General features: G+C 41.3%; 1 protein-coding gene across 1 annotated transcript in view; it reads left to right on the forward strand.

The window, feature by feature from the left end:
- The window catches only part of AKAP6 (A-kinase anchoring protein 6), a 595,413-nt gene that overhangs the window by 41,674 nt on the left and 529,242 nt on the right, over positions 1-24,497 (forward strand). Inside the window, exon 4 of the mRNA XM_027111037.1 lies at positions 22,548-22,648. The gene's annotated coding sequence lies outside the window, so the exon portion shown is untranslated. The remainder of the gene's footprint in view (positions 1-22,547; positions 22,649-24,497) is intronic.

Consider the following 24,497-nt stretch of genomic DNA (forward strand, 5'->3'; position numbering starts at 1 on the left):
GAGTTGGAGGTGACTGCATGAAGAGTCATTGCGGTGGCCTGGGCCCCATTGAGGAAACTGAAAACCTGGGGCTTGCCTTGACTGGGAAGGATTGAGATAAGAGTCAAAACAGGGGTTGTGGGTACATTGTAGGAAGGCATAGGGAAGCTACTTTGTGCTAAGCTGTACAGTTGCTAAGCTGTATCACCAAAATCCTGACCAAATTAGGTCATTAGAGATACATTTGGAAGGAGCTAGAGACTTTTGCCTGAGTGAAATTCCGATACAAGTCCATGCATGTCACCTTTCTGCATATCTTTGATTATGTAAGGTGTTTCTCGTGTTTTGTCCTTACGTAGCCAGCTGTGTTACTGTCATGGTGATGCCACAGGCGTGGGTGAGTGGAGATACGCCATCCTCTGCTGGCCAAGCGGATCTGTGATTCTTGTTGTCCAGGAAGGTAAAATTTGCCAGTTCAGAGCTTGTGTAACTGAGGGGTACCATTTAGCCTCTTCTGACCCCAAGTTGGGACTCTGAGAGTCCTAATTTCTACAGTTTAGTCTATTGATTCTCAGTCCCCAGATCTTATTTGGTGTGCTGAGTGATGGTTTAGGGCCTTAGGAAGTCTATCTCCCCTTAACTTCTGCCAGCAGTAAGAGGCTGACTGTTCTGTACTGTTCAGGGCAGAGGGATCTGAGTGGTTTCAGTCAGGAACCCCACTAGGTCCACTGGCCTTGAAGGGAGGTGTGGGAGAGGAAAAAAAGCAAAGAAGAGGCGGGCAGGGAGGTCTTGGCATTGCTGGCTTCTTCCCCAGATGGCGATGCTGTGTTCACACCATAGGACTAAGGGTTTGAACCTCTCTTCCAGCACCATCTGGATATAAGTTTAGACTTTTCACGATGCAGGCTTCTCACATCCCTTTCTTCTCTGTCCCTCTGTTGCTTCTTTGTTTGAATTTAATGCTGAATTCTGCAATGCAATAAATCCTTTGGTAAGGAGATGTAACACATTTATACCTCAGAATTACAGATTTGCTACATATTTGCTATATTATCTCACCGTCTCATCAACATCTTGTGGCTTCATTGTTAGCAGTGCCAACAACTGGTTTCAAATATCAAGATAAAAGTACCCACTTCCTTTTTTTTCATTACCTCAAAGTTTTTTATGATTACAGTCTTGTTTTTACTCTATTCCGGTGGGAGGACTCTCGATTAACTTCATTGTGCAGAATAAAATTCAGATATGGGGAAGTTCAAAGAAGGCAGTTAATTACATTCAGGTGGTGGGCCTGGATACCCCAGCTCAGTGGTACTCGATCTGGCCGTACACCTGAGGAGTTTAAAAAGGTACTCTGCTCTGGGCCCACCCCAAGCCGATTAAGAATGATAGTCCATTGAGGCGGGAAGGATGGTTTAATCTTTTCAGGTGAATCTAATGGGTAAGCGTGGTTGAGATCTCTGCTCAATTTACTAAGGAAGCAAGACTTTCACAGTTTGGATTAGGAAATCACAGGAATGACTTGTAGCTGAAAATGTTAAGTTAAAACTTGCTTATGCTATTACTTTTCAAACTAGTTAGCATTTTGCATATGAAGGTTTTTGGTTAACTGTAGATTCAAGGCTCTGTCTTTGGGTTTTTCATTTTAAAGAGTAAAACTTCAGGGTAGGACTGGAGGTACTCACGCATTGTTCATCAGTACCTTAAATCATGAATATGTTGGTGTTACCCACCTGTGTTCTCTCTTTGCTTTATGATCGAGTTAAATAACCTAAGTGATTTCCAATGAGGTTAAGCAGAGTCCCTTCAGGGGGCTCTCCAGTCACTTTTTCAGAGTATGCGTTTTCAAACTATACCCCACGTCTCATCCCCCAGCCTCCTCATTCTGATCTGTTCCCTGCGGTAGACAGCCTTGGTAACTAATGGGAGTATATCTTTTGGGTATGTGAGGGCAGAAGTTAGGTTAAGGGCTACTTTCTTAGAAGTTTCCCCAGCACTCTATTAAGTATGGTATATTTATCCTCGTCTTTAGAGCTTTATGTGGAAATGTCAAGCTAGTTATTGCAAAAGACCTGGTACTGGAAATTCCTTGCATTTAATGTGAAAGTTTGATGCAGCTGTAGTTGGGATGGTGTCTTTTTTAGGGATGGAGTTCAGAGCAAAAGGAAAATGTTCTGTGTAAGACTTGCCCTAAAAAGGCACCTCTGACTGGCTGAGTCCCTCTTGAAACACTTTGGGATCCTTCAAGTTTCTAGCTTGGCTGGGTTGCTTTTGGAGCCAAGGAGAGTTCTAATCATTAGCATTAGTGAATTGTTGCTCATTAGCATTTGTGTGGAGTACCCAAATCACTGCAACAAAAGTGTGAAACCCCAGCTGGTGGTGGGGGGAGGGCGAGCGGGATTGTTTCTTCTTGGATTAATACCAGAGTTATTTCCCTTGGTGCAGATCCATTCTTCCCTGTGTGGGAATGTTTAACGTTCATACTGTTAGGTGAGAGTCTCATTCAGAGAACTTTAAAAAAAATACCCATTTTTCTCAATTTATCTTAAAAAACCCACAAACCCAACGAAAGTATACTTTCTCTGTACGATGACTTGTTCAGAAATTTGAAAAGACCTTCTGCTGCGTGAGAGAGCTTTTCCTGCAATGCAGGTCCACCAGTTATTCAAGCAAAGAGTTAACCGAGGCCAGGGAGGCTTCTCTGGCAGCCTGCAAGCTTTGTGCAATAGCCAAGCTGGAGGCTGAGAGAGACTGATATTCATTTGTTTGTGTGTGAAGCTTTCATTCCCAAAGTCTTAGACATCACATACCAGGAAAGATGACTGTGAAAAGCACGGACAAGCTCAAGTGTTTCCTGGCTGTTCTGGTTGCCTTTGATACATCTAATTCTGCCTGACAGTGTTTGCCGCTTGGTTGTCCAAACAGAATTGTCTTCTTCAGTGGTGAGTGAGAATTAATTATTCACATCCAGTCGTCATCATAAATACTCTTATGTGAACCTGTGTCCCTAAATGAGTCTTACAGTAAAATCTTTAGTTTGGAAATCTTCAGTCCTCCCATTTTATTGTACCATGTGTAAGCTTCACCCTGGAATTGCATAGTTTGATGAGGTGTAATGGTCTTTGGTTCTGAGAAACTGTGCAGCGTGGTTGTGCAGAGAGGCCCAGCTAGGAATGTCTCCCAGGAGTTTGAGAGCTCTGTCACTTCCTTTTTCTCCATGGCTCCAAGTTCCTTGGGCCTGGATATAGCAACAGCGCCCTCTAGTGTGTGATAGGGTGAGGATGGGCTCCTGCTTAATAAGGTGAGGTGCTTTGGCTTCACTGAGTGAGGTGTGGGAAACAAGGGGCTTGGCATTTATTGAACAGTACAGCTGAGCCTAAATACACAACAGCAGCATGTCTTCTAGGTTTTGACAGCTGAGAAAGGAAGATAGAGACAGCAGGAAGATAGGGTTTTAGATTATTTTACAAAGATGTGAAAGCTAAGGAGAGCCAAAGGAGGGAATCCAGAGGTCATTGGGGAAAGGAACTGTTCCTATGAACAGTTTGCTGTTCTTCCAAAGAATTCAAAGCTTGGCCATATGCACGGGGAGGAGGATGGATAGGGCCTGGCCACAGAGACCTTCCATTGCTGACTGAGACTGGGCCTGCAGAGGGGCCAGAGCTTTTTTTAGAAAACTGAAATTCCAAACACTCCAAGCAGTGGTTTAAAGGCTACTAAAATGTAAATGACTGATAGGTATTACCTGACAACAGAGTTTTGATGAAAGGAACTAGACTTAAGTATAACAGGGAGCAAAAAGTGGGTAGAGATGGACTGAGTATAGAGAGAATGGAAGAGGGATGCTTCCATCCTTCATTTTGTTCATCTAGCAAATATTTACTGATGAGCTGCTATTCAGTGACAGCTTCTGTTGTAGGTACTGGGTGTGAATTCACACTAGGTGTAAATAAAAGAGAGTCCCTGCCCTCATGGAGCTTATGTTCTCTACAGTTGCCAAGGGGTTCCAGGGCTCAGTCCTCCATGCTTACATTTTTATAGTGTGGTCTGTTTACAGGCAGAATGTCATTTGAGGACATGGAAAGTACCCACTGCTCAAAATTGTGTCTGCTCCAACTGGTCTCTCCTGCAATTTCCAAACCCAAACCCCTTGTTCAACAAAGACCTGTTTTCTGAGAGGAGTAACCACGAAGTCAGACACTCTGTCCCCACGCTTGTCGTCTGGTGAAAATGAACAATCTGATGAGACCTGGAGGGACGGGGGTAGCTCTGGCACCAGAAAATTGTGGCCCAGGGGAGTGTATTTTTCAGAGCCGAGGTTTCCTCATCAGTGGAAGCAGCTGTGTTAATTCCTCTGTCAGATCCTTTCTGGATCTAACATTCTATTTTGCATGGCAGGTAGCATCCTGGAAAGCACAGAGTGTGGTACATCCCTGGGAACACTGGGTAATTGTTTGGGCGTGGGGGCAGGACCGGATTAGACACTGTAAAAAAAAAAAAAGAGAGCATGGAGAAGGAGCATGATTTGACAACCAAATTAAGGCTATTTAAAAATGTTTCTAGGACATATATTCCTGGGTCCAATTTCTGACTAGAAGTTGCCTGCAAGGGAGGGTGGTAGTGTAGGTATGGTTGTTGCAGATTTTTTGGAAGCTCAATTACTGGTACTCTTGAGGATGCTAATGAGTTTTGAAAATTATCTACAAAACTCATGGCCATAGATCTGACCCCTGAGCTGCAGCTTCTGCTATAAAGAGCTTTATGGTGAAGATGTTCTTGTGGTGTGGAGTGCTTTCCTTTTAACTGCAGATGGAGTACCACAAGCTGATATTCTTTGAATCCTAGAGAGCAAGTGACCTACTTACTTACTATTGTGTCTGAAATATTCAGTTAGAGTATATTTTAGGAAAAAGTTTTTCAGCTTGGAACATGGTTTTGCTTTTGTGAAAACACACACCCGTAGAGACACAAGATTAGTTTTCTTGGCTGTTCTGACCCACTGTGTCAGGAATAACTTTGGTTACTGTATGACTTCTCTCATTGGAAAGAGGCAATGTAAAATCCATGGGCTTCTTTAGTAAAGACTATTCATAACTATACCTTTATAGGCTCATGTGATGAAGATTAATGAAAGCTTTCGGTTTAGAATGAAAAAATGCACGAGTTATTTGCTAGGCTCTCTAACATCTCGAAGATGTTTATCCTGGTCTTTGCAGTTTATTGGTCAGGCTTTCTTTACCTTGTGGCTTTTCCCTTTGCAAAGAGTTTCAGCCTCTCTGTGAAGTACTGTGTAAATAGGTTTCAAGGTGGAGTGTGGGTGGGACTTTTTTTGCAAACTTTCTTCTTTCAAGACTTTTAAAGAAATCATACCCGGGACCAATTGAGAGGCAGAAACCTTGGGTGGCTTTGGAGTTTTCTCTGTGTGTGTTCTGCCATCTGCTGGAAAAGGATCACCAAGCTTGGAAAGCTGACCGGCAGTGTGGGAGAGGGTGTGCACTCCTGGTGCCTCCATCCCTCTCTCAGGGCTGGGCAGAGTACACAGCAAAGCTTGTAAAATGCCATGATGTACTTGGTTTTCTGTTGGATCACCTTAACTCACAACCAGAGTTATCTCAGGGATTTCCCTACCAGTCTGCTGAGCTCAGGTCCAAGTTGCTTTGGGAGCCTGCATCACAGTACCCTCTGGCCTCATTCTTCTGGCTATACAGTATGTTGATTGGGATTGCCTTGAAGTACTTTTCATTGGTTTAAAGTGGAAACAAAACAAAACATTCAATCCAAGTCGGGGTGGGGGGGCAAGGTGGCTGCCTTCGTAGTGATGTTAGTATAAGACGGCTAACTGATCTATTCAGGAAAGATCAGCCCTTTTTCTCTGAGATCATAATCTCCCTCCTTTTTGGTGTTAAAATGCCCTTTTACAAAATGATAGTAATAGATGAGAGTGATCATGTTAAGCATATATTTGCACAGCAAAAGTAAAAGTTAGCAACTGTGAGTCAGTTTCCTAATTCTTTTAAAAAACATTTTCGTGTCTGTGAAATCCCAATGTCTGGGTTTGCTACTCCCTGTGGTCTCACCTTTTCCTTCATGTGACAACTCGAGTAGAAAAGTAGGGTCAACAATCCTCAGTTGTAGCTTCCATATTTTCCCTGGCAAATCCTCCGTGGATTTTTCTGTGCTATGACCCACATAGAAACACAAAAATAATAGTCTGGTAGAATGAGGATAATGTCTCCTTACTAACTGGGTCACTGCTTTATAGATGGATTTTGGTCTGTAGTAAATGCTTGGCCTGGTTTCGCACCCCTCTGCATCATTTTCTTCCTCTGGAGTTCTTGATGGAATGTGACCTTCCTGTCTGGATGTGTCTGTGGGACTCCCATGGGGAAGACTTAAGATTTTTGGCAGCCGGATCCTCAAGGCAACTGGGACAGGATGTGAAAGGCCAGCATCCTTGTTTCTTCTTAAAATTTCTCAGAGGCTTATAATCCTTTCGAAAGATTTTAAAATGGTAATATGACATTTTGATATCTAAGATTAGTTAAAGGTTCTAGTAACTGAAGTAATGAAACTGCCTTTCTTCTTTATTAAGGGTTATACTTACAGAAACATATGATTTTTTTCCCCAAATGTTTTAAGGCCTAATTCAAATAAAATTATAAAGATTAAAGATAAAAATACAACTGGAGTTACTCTGATTGAGGTAGTTTTGGTATTTGGCTCTGTGGAACCTGAATTGAAAATTGCTATTGTATAAAAACTGAATTGAAATTTATTTCTGAGAAGCTATTTAGCTAAGAGGGCAGATATTTGAGATCTGAGTAGGTGGAGGCTGGGAAAATAAGTTTGTACTGAAGCCAGAGCACATGGTGTCTTCATTGGAAATATCAATAGATGTTCCCAGAGAATAAACGCTTTTGTATATTTATCTAGTGATAACAAGTGCTTCTGAACGAGCAAGGACATTCAAGATTGCAGGGTATGAGTTTCATATGGGCACACACAGAGGCTTGTGACCTAAAGGCCATGTGAAGAAGGTGGAAAAATCCTCCCCAGTTAAATTTTCATGGGCCAGATTGTTAGAAACATGTCCAAGAAGTGATTTCATAAAACTTTTGAAACTTGGCTTAAAACCCTGGCAGATCTGTATCATCTGGTAAATATTTAGGACTTTGTGTATACTATTTTCAAGGAACGGCAATAAACTATACAAAAAAAATTTCTTCAGCAAAAACAAAGCACTGCAGGAATGTTAGCGTTTGAATCAGAATTTTGTTTTTTTTTTTCCAAGGGTAGCTGTGGGGTGGGGGAGAGGGAAAGAGGTCTTATTTCTGATAGAATTAGGTCAGTTTAAATTCTCTTTCATTGAAGGTGGCTATCAAAGTTTACTATGATTTTCTTGTTAACTTAGCAACACTGGGCATATGATAGCTTCATTTTTTATCACCTGGTAGTTGTTTGCTTTTATTTTTAAAAATTTTCTTGCCTGAAAGAGCTTATGAGATTTCACCATTACCTGCACCTTAAAATCTCAGTATGTAACTCAACAGCAATTGAAAATGTGAATTTTCCTATCTAGTAGGAGAATTAAAAAGCAGGAAGGTAGAGTTCAGGAATAATACTCCCAAAAGGGAACAATCAAACATCAAGGCCATGTTCTAGTTTCCTCAGGTCATAGCCTTCTGTTAACGATACCATCTTATATTTCTTTTCCAATGGGATTCACATCTGTTTGTCTTTCACATATCTCCTAAGGCAAATGGCTATAATAATCATGCCCCTATTATATAATTTGGGAAACAGAGTCATAGATAAGGAATTACTTTCCTGTCTCTCTTTTCCTCAATACATTGTTCTATTGTAGTGAGGAAAACACAGATGTCAACCAGTTATATATGCCAAGCACTTTACATGTATTATCTCATTATTTCCTATGAGGTAGGTATATTTCTATTTTTTTTCTTTCAGATGAGGAAATAGTGGCTTATAGAGATTGAAAAACTTGCTAGAATTTATATAGCTAGTACGTGGCAGAATGGGGAACAGAAACCATTACACCATACTGCCTCTCCAGTAATATGCTACAGAGAAAGCAGCTTCCATAGCCCAATTGAACCCAGCTGTCTATTCCCAGGCTCCCAGCCTGGTACCTTTCTTCATGTCCAGCATTCAGTGAACCAAGGAGTTGATTTAGACCTCCCAGGAAAGGGGTCTGGAGAGGCAACAATGTCCTGCTCTCTAGCTTAGAGTTAGCTGTCACTGATAAGACCTCTCTAAGATGTTTTAAAACAGCATGATAAAGACGTAGTAGATGAATATATGTTCTATGCAAAGGCTCATGGAACAGCAGCTCAGTAATTGCCTAAGGCCTAAGCAGGCAAGCAGGAGGCCTCAAACTGGACATGCCTCCCCAGTGTGTAGGCAGACATCTTCTCACAGGCTGTATTCCCATCCTGGCCTCTTCCCTTTTCTGTTGACTTGGGCAGAGTCCCAACTTTTCCCTACAAAAGATCAAAACTAAGACTTCTTGGCTGTCCAGATCAGATCGTCACTAAGGTTTGGCCGTCTCTCAGAAAAGACAGGCTGGGTTGGCCTGAACTTTCCTCACTTGGCATTTCAGGGAGTTCATACTCCACTGAAGGACCTTAAAACCAACAACTGTCTCCTTCATACCGTAGTAATGGCTTTGACTCAAAAACTGAATGTAGCTGATGCCAAATAAATGGCAACTCAGACGATGCTCTCCAGACTCGGCAGCTTTTAACCCATTTATCTTTAGAAACCTAACCCTTCTCTTTCAGACCCAGGCCTGTACAAATGAAATTCTATTTGGGTATAAAGTTTATTCTAAAACTAGCTTTTTGGACTGCTACTGATTTTGAATACTAATGTCCATCTTTGTTACTTTTTTGATTATGAATTTTCTAGAAGGAATAATTTTGTAGAACACAAGTACTCTGGACCCGGTTTGTGCAGAATTCACTTTAAGGGGAGGTACCTTAACTGCCTGACTGTACACTATGTTAGAAGGAGAAAAGACATCTAAGTACTACATTTGTTCCTTTTTTCTTAGTTCTGTGAGCCTGTGAGACTTAGCTCTTCAATTTCTCCCATGCCTCAAAAATTCAGATCTCAGGGACTTCCCTGGTGGTCCAGTGGTTAAGAATCCACCTTCCAATGCAGGGGACACGGGTTTGATCCCTGGTCGGGAAACTAAGATCCCACATGCCATGGGGCAACTAAGCCTGTGTGCTGTAACTACTGAGCCTGCATGTTCTGGAGCCCGTGTGCCGCAACTACTGAGCCCGCGTGCTCTGGAGCCAGCGTGCCACAAGAAGAGAGCCCACGTGCTGCAACGACTGAGCCCATGCACTCTGGAGCCCATGTGTCACAACTAGAGAGAGGCCTGTGCGTCACAACCAGAGAGGAGCCCGTGGGCTACAACAAAAGATCCCACATGCCGCAACAAAGATCCTGCGTGCCGCAACTAAGACCCGATGCAGCCAAAATAAATAAAATAAGTTAAAAACAAAAAAGAAAGCAAGCATTAAAGTTTCTTTAAAAAAAAAATTCAAATATCTAAGCTACCCACCACAACAAAATATCACAAGTGCTTTGGGAATTTCAGAGGAGGAAGGGTGTGGTCAGAATGCTGCCTTCTTTTTCCTAGCACAGTCAGACAGCATCTGCTCACTTTCTAATTCACTACAGAAAAACCGACCTTTCATTTTAGCCTCTGCATATTAAGAACATGATTCCTAACATTCCATTCATTACAACAGAAGCTCATTATTGTAAATATCTGGTCTCAGGTGTTCATTATAATGCTGTATTTCCTCTTCTGCTTTCAGAGAGGGAGGTAGTGTCACTTACATCTGGCCTATGGGAAAGGGTTAAATAAACAGGGACTCATCAACCAGTTCAGCCCTGGCCCCAAGCAGCAGGTGGTTCTTTTGCTCTTCTCACTAAACTGGGACTTATACAGGAAACAGCCGTTGAGGAAGGCAGGTTAAGTAATTTAGCAGTTTTGTAAGGAACATGCATGTAAACCAGAGGATAATCCTTTCATGCCCCAAACATCTTATAAAATAGTGGTGGAACCAGATGTACAGGGGATCCCAAACATGCAGTTTCTGCACTGCAAACATTGTCCAGTCATGAGCTGTAGAAGTGTAGCTGGTGATGCCTTGCTTATGTCTTAAACTGAAGAGAATGAGGGGCTCTGCATTTAACAGGTTACATATGCTATCAAAGAAAGCTGTACCCCTTGGCAAAGTGCATCTTCTTTGGGGAACAGGACCTCTAACCCTACAGAGCCGAGAGTGATAAGGATGGGAAACACAATGACCCCCCGTGGGTCCTTGAGAATGATGGTAAGGTGGGGCCACTCCTGCATCCATGTCTTGGTTCGCAGACTCATGAATTCTTCCTACTGGGACACAGCACCATATAGATTCAATACTTACACTACATCCTTGGAAGATGGCACTCCATCCTTGCAGAGAATTGCTTCCAAGCTGGTATTTCAGCTATACCTTCAACAGGGCATTCCAATGCTCTGTCATGCCAGTGACTTCTGTATGGTGTGGTGTGTGATATGACCAGTATATTCCATGGTCATGGGCCTGCTGCACGTGTCCTTCATTGTGCAATGGGTTCCTGGTCATATACTGTGTTTCGTGGCCTTCCACGTCTGTGGGATAGGCACACTGTGATTCCTGATAGCGGTGCTGCTTGAGACTCTGCAGATAGTAAAGGCAACCCCATACTCAGAATAGGTGTCTACTCCTATAAGAATGAGTCATTGGCCCTTGAAGGAGTACAGTCAGCTTGCTGCCAAGTGGCTAGTTGTTCTCCTCAAGGAATAGTGCTATATAGGATGCTCAGCTTTCATCTCTGAGGTTGAAAATTCAGAGATGGCAGTAGCCAGATTGCCCTTGATAAGTGGGGATCATGTTGTTGGGCCCAGGTATACTCTGCCATTGTGGGCCTGTGCCCATCTTGTTAGTTCAGCATGGTTGGTGGCAAAGGCTGACTCATGTCAGCTGGCCGAGTCATTTTGCCTATTTAATTGCTCAGTGCCTATTCCATGGTGGCACTTATGGCATTAACATGATACAAAAATCTTCACACTTCATTCTCACAATTATATGTCCATTTACATGTATATTTTTGTCTCTGATCTTCTGGTATCTTTTCCTTTCAGGTCCCTGACCAGTCAGCTGTCCCTCTAGCCTTTCCAGTCACTGCAATAATTTTGTTCTCCTGGCTTCTGTGCTGCCACCAGGGCTCAATTGCTTTGGGGCCCCATCAACCCCATCACTGTCAATAAGCCAAGCTTTGTGACTGCCTCTCTTACCATAGGCTCTGGCTTGCAGAGTAGAGCCACTACTGAAGTTCTTAGTGAAGCTGGTTCTCCTCTCCCTAGCAAATTCCTGATGGCCTTGGGCAATGAAGCATCCTCTTGGCTCTCCTAAGAAATACAATCTTCTGGTGAGTCTGTGGCATCACATAATGCATCCATTCCAGTATGCCAGCTTCCCCCAGCCTCTTTATCCCTTCTTCTACTGCTTGCTGTGGCCACTCAAGCATTTCCACTTTCTTTACAATAGGCTATAGTTTTCTCCAGGCTTCTAGGAGCCTCCTAACCGCAAGTTTGCTCCTTTGCTGGCGTCCTTGCCAGGATGTTAAATCCCATGTCCCAAGAGAATGCCCCAAGGCAATTTATTCTTGCTTACACAGTCTTATATTCCTCCTCCTTTGATTAAGCACCCTTAAAATCCAGCCACAGAGGTCCTTCCCGGGACTGTCAGGACATGCTAATTCTGGCAGCTCTTTGCTCTCTTATCAGCCTTAGCACATCACCACAGATTATGCCGGAATTTATCTCTAGTTATCAGTTTGGCAGGCAGGGGACAAGTGGGACTACTCCTGAAGGTGGCATGTACTTCTTGTGGCAGAGAGGCCTCTGTAGTGTCTTCCTTCATGGGGGATGTGCTAGCTTCTAACACTGAGTGGTAGGCTCTGCAGGCTCTGAGGGTTTAGGAGAGCATGTAGAGCCATAAGCCTCTGGGCTTTAACCCATGTTCCCCCATATGGGTCTCAGGTTTTTCTAATTAGGATTTTTGCATAATAGACCTGCCTTGGCTAAGCATTTAAATGTTTCTGGAGCTTTGGACTATTCAGCCATGTGTTTGCTCCTCAGTTGTGTCTATTCTCTCATTATGGGAGAGAAGGGTCTCTTTGTAAACTACCAAAAAGGTTTTCTGATTGTTATACTCAACTGTACTTATACTTTGTTAGAAGGTGCTCTCAAGTTGTTCATTATCCCTCTGCAGGACAATACAATTTAGTAATAACCAACTGACTCTACTGTCCTTTTATACATTGTTCCCCCCTTACCTTTCAAATGCCTGCATCTTCTCGGCAAGGGCATTCCCCTCCAATGGGATGTGTTCCCACATCACTACCAGTAACATCTTCAGCAGCTGGCCCACCACCTTGTGCCAGGGACTGTCTGTGCCCCACAAACCACCTGGGGTATGCTCTTCTTTAGATGAGGGGTGGTTGATCCAGTCTGAAACTCTCATCTTACTGCCTGCTTTCTCAGCCCACTCCTGCTACCGATTGTGTCAGTTCATGTTCTCTGGATGTAGATGCCAAAATGGAATTAGAAGTGCAAGGGATTTATAGAGGGAGACACCTGTGAAGGATAAAGGGGAGTAAGAGCCAGAGTAGAAGGGAGGGCCTTTGGATGGCACTGTAAATCTGAAACCAGTGAAAGAAGGGAGGGAAGAAAGGAGGAAAGGCTAGGAAGAGACTGAGACTCAGCACAGCTCTGAGATAGTCTTAGGGGGCAGGTAAGGAACCAGAGCAAAGATTGCCCTTAGAGGCATCCTGCCCGGGCTGGAGTGGGCCTGCCCTAGTGCCCTGCTGTCCACAGTCACTGGCTGAGAGCAGTTCAGGCAGTCTGTGGCCTTGGCTTGAATGCTGCCTCAAAGCCTGGAGGTGCATCTGCTGGAGACTGGCAGCTAACCACATGCCGCACAGCAGGGAGATCTGAACAGTGCACCTCATGGCTGCCATCTTCACTTCTCTGTCTGTAGTCTTCCCTATCTTCATGGCAACATATCCTGTTCTTAGGCCCAAATCATGGACTTATCCTTTATTCTTTTCTCTTTTACGTTCTCCACAATCTGTCAGGATAACCTGTGGCCAGACCTTCATATCTTAACTAGAATCTGACCACCTCTCATTACCTTCACTGCTCTCATTGATATGAAGAGACACAGGGAGAAGATAGCTGTCCACAAGCCAAGGGACACCTGAAGCTACCACAAGCTAAGAGCGAGGCCTGGAACAGATCCTTGCCTAGGCCCTTCAGAGGGAGCATGGCCCTGCCAACACCTTGATCCCAGACTTCTGGCCTCCAGAACTATGAGACAATGAATTTCTGTTGGTTAAACCACCCAGTTAGTGGTACTTTGTTTGTGGCAGCCCTAACAAACGAATACAAATACCATCTCTCATTTGGATTACTGCAAGAGCCTCCCTGTTGATCTGTTTGCTTCAGTCTCTTTTAACAGAGTAGTAAGAAGGATCTCACTTAATGTAAATCAGATGATGTCACTCCTCAGTTCAGAAATCATCCAGAGGATTTCTGTTTTAGAGTAAAAGCCAAAGTCTTTACACAGGCCCACATTACATGTGCTTCCCCTTGCCCACTCTGCTCTAGGTACCTACCTTTAGTTTTCAAGCAGGCCAGGCTCTCCCACATAACGGCCTTTGCTAAAGCTGTTTCCTCAGACTGCCCTTCCTGCAAAGGACAAGGCTCATTCTCTCACTTCTTTGTTCAGCTGTCACCTTCTTTACCTTGACCACGTTGCTTAAAATCACAATCACTCCCTCTGTACACCTGGTCCCCTTTAACCTGCTCTATTTTGTTCTTTGTCCATAGCACTTATCAACTAACATAGGATATTGATTATTTCAATTATTTATTACCTGTCTCCCTCCACTAGAATGTAGGCTATGAGGGAAAGGAATTTTTGTTTGTATCCCAAGCAAAATAACAGTACCTGGTTCCTAGAAGATGCTTAATGTTTGCTGGATAAAGAAATGGGCTTTCCAGGATAGGAAACAGAATAAAATATTATACCGGATAGCCTGGTAGCACAACAAATCCCTCCACAATTTAATACCTGGCTTGCATCTTGTACCAAGAACTGACCTACCTTCATCCACCTAAGATGTATCAAAAGCATCCTGTGTCAGGCGCAAGATCAAAAAGGAGTAATGTTTGGTCTGTGCCTTCAAGGACTCAAGAGTCTAGTGGCTGGAGGCAAGGAAATGTGTGCCCTAGATTATCTTTTTGTCATCTCTCTTCTCTTTTTTCTTTTTTTAAATATATAGTAGAAGTAAGGCAAGGGGTACTAGTGGGTGATGACAGCCTGGTAGATTTATTTTGCTTCATATAGTCCAAGCAGGCTTTCTTTGAGGGGAACTTGAACTTTATTTCAGGTATCACAGTAGGATTAAAATCTTCCCTCTCCCACCCTGTGTCTAACAAAACAGTATAGGTTTCACATAAAAAAGATGTCATTATCTGGACTATAATGATTAACCTATTTTAAAATGCATAGACATTCCTATTCATGAAAAATTATGATCATTATGCAAGTTTCTGACTAATCCTAATTGCTTCCAGGCCAATTTCATGAAAACTTGTAAATAAAAAGTGCCGCTGGTACTGTTACGCAAAAAGAAGCCTTTAAACATGGTTTATTTAAGTCTGATGAATGCAGTGAAAGATAAAACTAAATTAATAATCTGTTCATAATCTTAGGTAAAAAAATAGGTACTTATAGTCCTATTCAAAACTTTTTTTTTTAAAGAAGATGTTGGGGGTAGGAGTTTATTAATTAATTAATTTATTTTTTCTGTGTTGGGTCTTCATTTCTGTGTGAGGGCTTTCTTTAGTTGTGGCAAGCGGCGGCCACTCTTCATCGCAGTGCGCGGGCCTCTCACTATTGCAGCCTCTCTTGTTGCGGAGCACAGGCTCCAGACGCGCAGGCTCAGTAGTTGTGGCTCACGGGCCTACTTGCTCCACGGCATGTGGGATCTTCCCAGACCAGGGCTCAAACCCGTGTCCCCTGAATTAGCAGGCAGATTCTCAACCACTGCGCCACCAGGGAAGCCCCTATTCAAAACTTTAATTCTCTGAAATGTCTTTTCATGATCTGTCAAAAGATAAAATATTTAAAAACTGTGTTTCATTTATTATTATTATTTATTTACTTTTTTATTGAGGTATAGTTGATTTATAGTATTATATTAGTTTCATGTATATAACCTAGTGATTCAAAATTTTTTTTTTTTTTTTTTTTTTTTTTTTTGGGGCCCTCTCCCCTCTTTGCCCTCTCCCTTTCGGGGCCCAGGCTCTGGATGTGCAGGCCCAGTGGCCATGGCTCACGGGCCCAGCCGCTCCGCAGCATGTGGGATCCTCCCGGACCGGAGCACGAACCTGCGTCCCCTGCATCGGCAGGCGGACTCTGAACCACTGTGCCACCAGGGAAGCCCTAGTGATTCAAACTTTTAAAGAATTTTTAAGGAGCAAAATTTTGAGAAGCTTTGCATTTTTATTGAATTATTTTTCTTGAAAGAATATTTTTAGTAGTTCTCGATGTCTTGTCTTTGATGTGACTTAAAAGTCTTGAGTGATTCCTCAAGGAAAAAGCAGTGTTTTTGTGTGTATGTATATTTTTCTGTTCGTCATTTCCTCCTTTATTCAATGTTTCTTGAGTGACTACTAATCTGTAATAATCTAGACCAGTACATAGTATTCACTCAATTTTATGGAGATCAGAGTTCTCAGATCTTTCCTGAATGGAGCAAAAATATAAAGAATTGTCTACTTTGTATTAATTGCAGTGACTTTAAAGGAAATAGTTTTTGTATCTCTTTTGGCTTAAAATTCTTAGTCTGCAAGAGGGAAAAAGCCTTGCACATAATTGAATGAGGAAAAGAGTAAACAATGTCAAGAGTTCAAGGTTTAAGAAAAACACCTATATTTCCACCTCTAAATGACAATTACTATTTGATTTAAAATATCAATTTCTCTATTTGTATTCATTCCTATTTTTTTCCTAAAAGAAGAATTGCTACTTTCTTCCTTAATGTGAAAATTTTCATTGATGTTCTTTCCCTCTCTTCAAGATAATTTCTGAAAATATTTTCTTCATGTATATTTCCTTCTCTTATTTTGTGACATTTCCATGTTTTCTATTTTCTAATTAGCCTTTTTATGTGCAAACTATATTTGTTCACCTTTAAATTGTTTATTACCTATATAGTTATTTTCATTTTTCAACTGCTATACCTTTTTTTTAAACCTGAGAAAATAGTTTGGGTATACTGATTTGGGATGCAATACATTACAATTTTTTCATTTAAATGAATGGAAAAAGTTTTTAAACTTAATGGCTTTTCAGTTTGCAGTCTGTTTTTTAGGAATGAACAGAAGTTCCTAACAGGTATCAGTGTATCAATTTGTGGATCAACCTAAAGCATGTCTGTGGAGTAGATTTGGCCAGCAGGATGCTAGTTAGTGACATTCAATGAAGAATGGCTGCAAAAGTACTGTAAATATGTTAGCGTGCTCAACAAGCTATGGGGGTTATTATTCTAGGCCTTTCAGGGTGCAGGGTGGAGGGTGGTGCTTTTTTCTTTCTAACATCTTTATTGGAATATAATTGCTGTACAATGTGGTGTTAAAATCCTCAACAAAATACTAGCAAACAGAATCCAACAGCACATTAAAAGGATCATACACCATGATCAAGTGGGGTTTATCCCAGGAATGCAAGGATTCTTCAATATACACAAATCAATCAATGTGATACACCATATTAACAAATTGAAGGATAAAAACCATATGATAATTTTAATAGATGCAGAAAAAGCTTGTGACAAAATTCAACACCCATTTATGATAAAAACTCTCCAGAAAGTGGGCCTCACATAATAAAGGCCATATGTGACAAACCCACAGCCAACATCGTTCTCAATGGTGAAACACTGAAACCATTTCCTCTAAGACAGGAACAAGACAAGGGTGCCCACTGTCACCACTATTATTCAACATAGTTTTGGAAGTTTTAGCCACGGCAGTCAGAGAAGAAAAAGAAATAAAAGGAATCCAAATCGGAAAAGAAGAAAAGCTGTCACTGTTTTTAGATGACATGATACTGTACATAGAGAATCCTAAAGATGCTACCAGAAAACTACTACAGCTAATCAATGAATTTGGTAATGTAGCAGGAAACAAAATTAATGCACAGAAATCTCTTGCATTCCTATACAATAATGACAAAAAATCTGAAAGAGAAATTAAGGAAACACTGCCATTTACCATCGCAACAAAAAGAATAAAATACCTAGGAATAAACCTACCTAAGGAGATAAAAGACCTGTATGCAGAAAACTATAAGACATTGATGAAAGAGATTAAAGACAATACAAACAGATGGAGAGATATACCATGTTCTTGGATTGGAAGAATCAACATTGTGAAAATGACTCTACTACCCAAAGCAATCTACAGGTGCAATCCCTTTCAAACTACCAATGGCATTTTTCACAGATCTAACTAGCTTTTAAAAAGCTCTAGAAACTCACCTCAAAATCCCTTGAGTAAATCAAGTTATTCTCAGATTATTGCCCTGGTCCCTTGCCTTTTTTTTTTTTCTTCTTTGGCCTTTTTCTTCAAAGATATCATCCTATTTTTATTTCTCTTTCTTCTGAAATATAGTTAACCTACTTCTTTTTGAAATTTTCTGGATCTCATTGATTTTCTGGATTTGAGAAGTCTTTTAATAGATTTCAGAGTGCTGCCTCATTCATATTATGAGTCTAAGAAAGGTATTCTTTACTCTAAGAAACTTTCTTCTTTCACATTTCTGGATGTTTCCTTTATTTCAGTTCAATCTTGTTTTCCCTTCACTTTTTTGTCTTCTTCCTGTAAGACACAAAAACTTCCTCTTACTGAATTATCATTGGTTTATTGGTAGAGTGATTCCAAGACAAAATGTCAGATTTTTCCTTTCATGTTAGGGAGATACTCCCAACATCTCTTCCTCTCTGGACCTCTGGTAGGTTCATTTTCATAAATGCCATTTTCTAGTTTTCCTTTAAGAGTATATAAACAGTCACTTCTGTGATTTTCCAGAGTTTGCCTTATCTCTTAAGGGCACCAGATGGCTTACTCCATATTCTCATGTTAGGCTCACTTACTTATGTACCATATTCAAAATGTCAAAACCAAGTGATCTTGGATTGTTTACTTTTGTTATTTTAATTTATCTGAATTAGACAACTTACCTCCTTCCAGTTAAACTCAAACTCTTAGGCTTCCCTGAATGTTTAATTAAAATTTTTTCTCCAGGTCCTTTTCCAACGTTTTAGCACATCAAGACATTACAATTATGTTTCTGGAATTCTCTTCTCTAGCTAAGTTGAGGGCTTTGGTGGTGTCTCTTTTCCGTGAAAGGCTAGTCCAGTCTCAGACTCTTCAGTTTCAACTTTAATAAAAATTGTTCCAGGGGACTCCCCTGGTGGTCCAGTGGTAAAGAATCCACCTTCCAATTCAGGGGACGCAGGTTCGATCCCTGGTCAGGGAACTAAGATGGGGCAACTAAGCCCACGTGCCACAACTACTGAGCTCGTGTGCCTCATCAAGAGAGCCCGCGTGCCACAAACTACAGAGCCCACACACCCTGGAGCCTGCGCGCCACAGCTAGAGAGAGAAAACCCGTACACTGCAACTAGAGAGAAACCGGAGCAGACTGCACGCTGTAACGAAAACGATCCCACATGTGTCAACAGATATCCTATGTGCCGCAACTAACCCGATGCAGCCAAAAGAAAAAAAAAAAGAAAAAAAGGAAAATAAATAAAATAACTAAATATTAAAAAAAAATTGTTCCAAAACACAAATGCTACCCCCCTTCCTCTCTCCTTTCTGTTTGTTAAATTCAGGAGTTGTCTGCTCATTCTGACACCGTTTGATTGAAAAACCAGTTCTTCGGAATAAAAGTTTTTATTCACCGTAATGTTTAGGGGTCAAATTATCAGTCAAAATGTGACCAAAAAACATAATGCTCCATCTTCTCATGTTCTTAGCCTTTTCCTTCTTTATAGGATTTATCCTTTAGTATGCTTTTTATTCCTGAAAACTGGCTTGAGAGTCCCTCACAAAAAAGGATTCATCTTATTATTTTTTGAATTGTGAATCAACTTGTTCTCATTTCAAAAGGATCTTTTCTCCTCACTTTGAGTGATAAAGGTTCAAAAAAATAATTTCTCTGCACACTAAAAATCCGTCTTTAGAATGTAAATGAAAACCACAGTGAGATTCCACTTCATACCCACGGGGATGGCCCAGGCTGGGTATAATGGGTATGAGGCTTCTTTTGGGGATGATGAAAATATTCTCAAACTGTGGTGATGGTTGTGTGTATCTGAATATATTAAAAACCATTGAAGTGTGTATTTTAAATGAGTGTATTGTATATGAATTATATCCCAATAAAATTATTAAAAGAAAAAAAATTTTAAACACATTTACTTTTCAGTGATCAATACCACTTTCTCATGAAATGCTTACATATGAGAAATGTTCTTGTGTCTTCTCACCTTAAATTGTTCTCTTTCGCTTAGAAGTCAGGCTCATTCCTCTGGCTAATAATTGCATCTGACAGAATCCCATCAGTGTTTTTGCTTCTTCCTTTATTAGCCAGACTACTTCCAGTTTAAAGAAAATTTTGCCCTCAACAACCACTAGAGTTCCCTATAAGGTATGGTTCATAAAGGAAAGGCAGGACAGGTGCTTGATTCTTTCTTTCTATTTATCAGCTTTACAGATAGTAAGTGGTTCCCTAGCGTGCAACAATGACCAGTGCTTTCTAGGGTCATTATGAACTTAGGGATTTAAACGCACGTGATATATTCTAATCCATTGCTGGTATTATCCTTATTGGTGCTTAAAGTTTCCCATATTTGCCCAGTAGGAGCATTGACATTGACTCCTGGGTCTTCTAGATACAACTCCAGTAATGTTTGATGACTTCTTTATTTTCTGGTGTAAAAAACTGCTCTTGGCTCCTCTTTTACATTTTCTGTTCCAGACATGAACTTACCATTTCTCCAAGAAGCCCTGGGGTATTTTAGAGACCACTACCTGGATGCTATGGGTGCTTATTGATTCCGGTTTCGTCATTATTTCTAGGTCTTTTCAGTAGACAGATACAAGAAATATTTTTTAACATAAAATAAATTATGAATTCATATTGACACTTCTAATTCAAAAAAGAGGGTTTTTACTTAATTTCATTGATCTTAATCTGTACCTTTCTTCTACATCGAAATCTCTTCTTAACACCAATTACTCATTTTCCTTATCCCCCACTAAACACACAGTAGTCCAAGTGTAGCATTATTAATGCTACTCTAACAGTGTGATTAGTTGAAAATGTTAGAATTGTTTGAAGTTCTTTTTTGTAATGAGGGCATATGCCAAAATAATGAATAACCAGACACATTACTGTGTTTTTAAGTCACTTGGCATGATTTGTTTCTGGTGGTTATACCACCAACTAGACACACATTTAGGTTCTTTTTTTTTTTTTTTTTTTTTTTTTTTTTTTTTTTTGCTTTTTATTATTAAGGATATTTTATACTTCTTTTTAATAAGGTATAATGTATATACTGTACAATTTATCCTCTTTAATGTATAGTTCTGCATATTTTGACGAAAGCATAAAATCATGTACCCTGCACTAAAACCAAGATAAAAAACAGTCTTATCAACCCCCCGAATTGCCCCAAGCTCCATTACCGTCAACCCCCACTCCAGTTCCCAGCAATTTGATTCTGTTTTTTTGTCCATGTAGTTTTGATTTTATTCAGAATGTCATATGAATGGAGTCATATAGTATATAGCTTTTTGAGTATGGATTCAGCATAAAAGTATTGCTGTTTAAAATTTAATTTTGTTTTATAATGATATAAAATATTTGCATGATTCCACAGTCTAATCAACAAAAGTATATGTAAAGAAATTTGGCTTTTATCCTGTCCTCTTCACTTTATGCCTTTCCTCCCTCTCTAGATAGCCATTTTTTTAACATAAATTTGTTTATTTATGGCTGCGTTGGGTCTTCATCGTTGGGTCTTCATCATTGGGTCTTCGTTGCTGCGTGCAGGCTTTCTCTAGTTGCAGTGAGCGGGGGCTACTCTTAGTTGTGGTGCGCGGGCTTATTGTGGTGGCTTCTCTTTGTTGTGGAGCACAGGCTTTAGGTGCACAGGCTTCAGTAGTTGTGGCACGCAGGCTCAGTAGTTGTGGCTCGCGGGCTCTAGAGCACAGGCTCAGTAGTTGTGGTGTATGGGCTTAGTTGATCCGCGGTATGTGGGATCTTCTTGGACCAGGGATCGAATCCATGTCCCCTGCATTGGCAGGCGGATTCTTAACCACTGTGCCACCAGGGAAGTCCCTAGATAGCCATTTTTTATTTTTTGATATCTATCTGTCTACCAATCTCATATTTCCCTCTCCCTTCTTAAACAGTTAACATAATATGCACACTTTGCTCAGGTGGGGCATTTTAGTTTAAATTAATTTCAAGGACTCAGAATTAAAAGGACTTAAGGATAATAATATATTTGACTAGTCTCTAGTTTTAAATTGGAATTGTATTATAGGTTTGATAAAAAGTAGTAAATCACCCTTTTTTTTCTTTCTTCCCTCCCTTTTTTACCCCCAAATTTTGTCAGGGCCAGTGATGTGTCTGCTGCTATGGACTTGGAGGGTGGTATTTGTGCTGCAGTTTAGGGTTGGCTAGGATTTCCCGAGCCCTCTATGTCAAAGTGGGCCTTGTGCAAGCTTATGCAGCAAAGAGCAACAGTTATTACTGAGTAGCTACTTGTGCCAGGCATATTCTAGACCTGGGGGATAAGGCTGGAAACAAGTCACTTTCTGTGACCTATAATCTTACAGTTTTCTGAGAAAGGAAGACAAAGGATGAGGAGTGTTTGCCCTGTGTAAGAGATGGGAGAAGCTGGGGGTTCCTATCTCCTGTGGGGTGGCCAAAGCTTGTCACAAGAGTAGCCGGATGAGGCAGCCACCTACCTTAAGGCCCTCTTTTGCCTTCAAATACCTCACTACCAGGCCTGATGGAAATTTCCATATCTGCAAAACTCATTCCTTGGGGCTACCATTATCTTCAGAAACTTTTGTTTAAATGTAAAAGGAAGGGGCAGCACAGTAATATATTAGATCTCCTTCCATTCTTGCCCAGGGTGTTTAATAGATTTCTAGAAGGTAGAAGGGCCCCGAGGAGTATAAATAAAAAGGGTATGGGGAGTACAGCCAGGCGTTAGATTGTAATGAAGCTTAGTTAGCTAACATACAGAATGACAGATAAAATGATCTCGATAGGTTGGGAGGATGGGCCAGGTATCAACAGGATAAAGTAATATATGGATAAAAGTACATTTCGAATTCTTCATTACAGAGCTAAACATACACGCCTGGCCCAGGAGTTGGAGAAGCTGGGGAAGATCCAGGGGAAAGTAGAGCAAGTTGCAGGCCCAGCTGCTGCCTCATGCAAACGAGGTGAGTGAGCAAAGATCAGCAGCACCTGTGTGAGCTGCAAAATGATTGCTGCATCATTTCTGCCCAGCAAATCTCCCACAAGAATACTTCTTGTGGCTGACCCTCATCAGAAATATATAGGAAAGGGAATTCTGGAAAATGTGGTTCAGCTTAGTTAAGTTGACACATTAAAAAGACACCACAGGGCTTCCCAGGTGGCGCAGTGGTTGAGAGTCCACCTGCCAATGCAGGGGACACGGGTTCGTGCCCCGATCCGGGAAGATCCCACATGCCGCGGAGCGGTTGGGCCTGTGAGCCATGGCCGCTGGGCCTGCACGTCCGGAGCCTGTGCTCCGCAACGGGAGAGGCCACAACAGTGAGAGGCCCGCGTACAGAAGAAAAAAAAAAAAGATACCACAGATGAGTACTATTGTGATTCCGTGGTGGCAAGTAACAGACTCCAGTCAAGATTAGCTAAGGAAAAAATAACTTGCAAAATACCACGAGTGACTCATGTAACGCCGAGCAAGAATGTAGCCAGGCCTCTGGAGGGCCTAGGATCGGGTGTGTCTTGCCATAGGCCTGTTTCCTCTGCCCCTTTGACCTTTGGCAAGTACAATATGGTCAGCCTACAGGTTCTAAGCTACATCATGGTAACTGGATGAGGCATCCCAAGAGACTCAGCCTGTTTCTCTGTCTTTCCCTTCTTCCTTCTTCACTATTTCAATTCAGATATTGGTAAATGGACTTTGATTGGTCCAGCTTAGACTTCATGCCTATTCTTGGTCCAATCAGGATAACAGAGTCACACTATACAAAGTGGCTTTAGGACCAGGACCTGCCACTGTGAGGGAAGCAGACAGTTAAGGCGAGTTCACTCATCAGCTAAATTTGTTCTAAAATTTGTCCATAAGCAAGGTGTGATACCACAGGAGATGCCTAGAGCTCCCTGTGGTTCTGGGTAGTGCCGTGCATCTTTGTTTTCCCCCTTTCTGGTCTTTCCCTTTTCCCCCTTGCACCACTCAGCTCTGATACCCCAGTCCCTCCAGGCCTAGGAAAGCAATCAATGTGTGACCTCCTCACTCCCATTCTGAACTAGAACTATATGCATTTTTAGAGAAATAGTAAAGGACAATGTAGTATTTAACCTAAGGGAATTAAGGGTAATGCCTGGACCCCAAACAACAACAACAGAACCCAACCAACCAAACAAAACTCCGAAAACCTTTTTAGTAACTAGCCACTTATTTTGATTCTGAGTCAGACAAGCCTTGGATTTTGGAGAAACCAAAGGGGCAAAACAAGGCATGGAGACTGGGCCAGCAAGAAATCAGCATTGTCATTTGGTTTAGTCCAGATGGCAGTCTTGAAAAGGGTCCTAACATTGAGGCAAATACAAAGATACTATTCACCCTCATCACCACCAAATACTGCTTGTTAAGCAGTTCATTGTTTTGTCTTTACTGAACGATTGCGTGGAATGATGAATAGCTAGAAACGTTATGACCACTGGTTGGAAACCACCTGAGGAGTAACAAAATAAATTCTGTTCCTCTCTGTGAGTTGTGGAAAGACCAGGGTGAAAAGAACCAATTGTATTATCTGGACACTAATTCTTACTGATAATTCTTAGTGATAATTGTACTGCTAGTGTTTTCTCGCCTGTTTCTACAGGCCAGATATGCCTATTAAAGCGTTAACAACATGAGCAAGCTGTGAAGTAGATGAATTTTGCAGTCTGTGTCCTATGCCTCCAAACCCAACTCTCTCAAGTGAGTTAAGTGCCTCCTATATGGTAAGCATTGTACTACTTTCTAAAACTCTCACTTAAAAAATAAACCCATAAAGCCTTAGATTTAGACGGAATTTT

Source organism: Aethalodelphis obliquidens, unplaced genomic scaffold (genome assembly GCF_003676395.1).
Source record: "Aethalodelphis obliquidens isolate GAN/ISIS:26980383/991018 unplaced genomic scaffold, ASM367639v1 scaffold10, whole genome shotgun sequence".
NCBI lineage: Eukaryota > Metazoa > Chordata > Mammalia > Artiodactyla > Delphinidae > Aethalodelphis > Aethalodelphis obliquidens.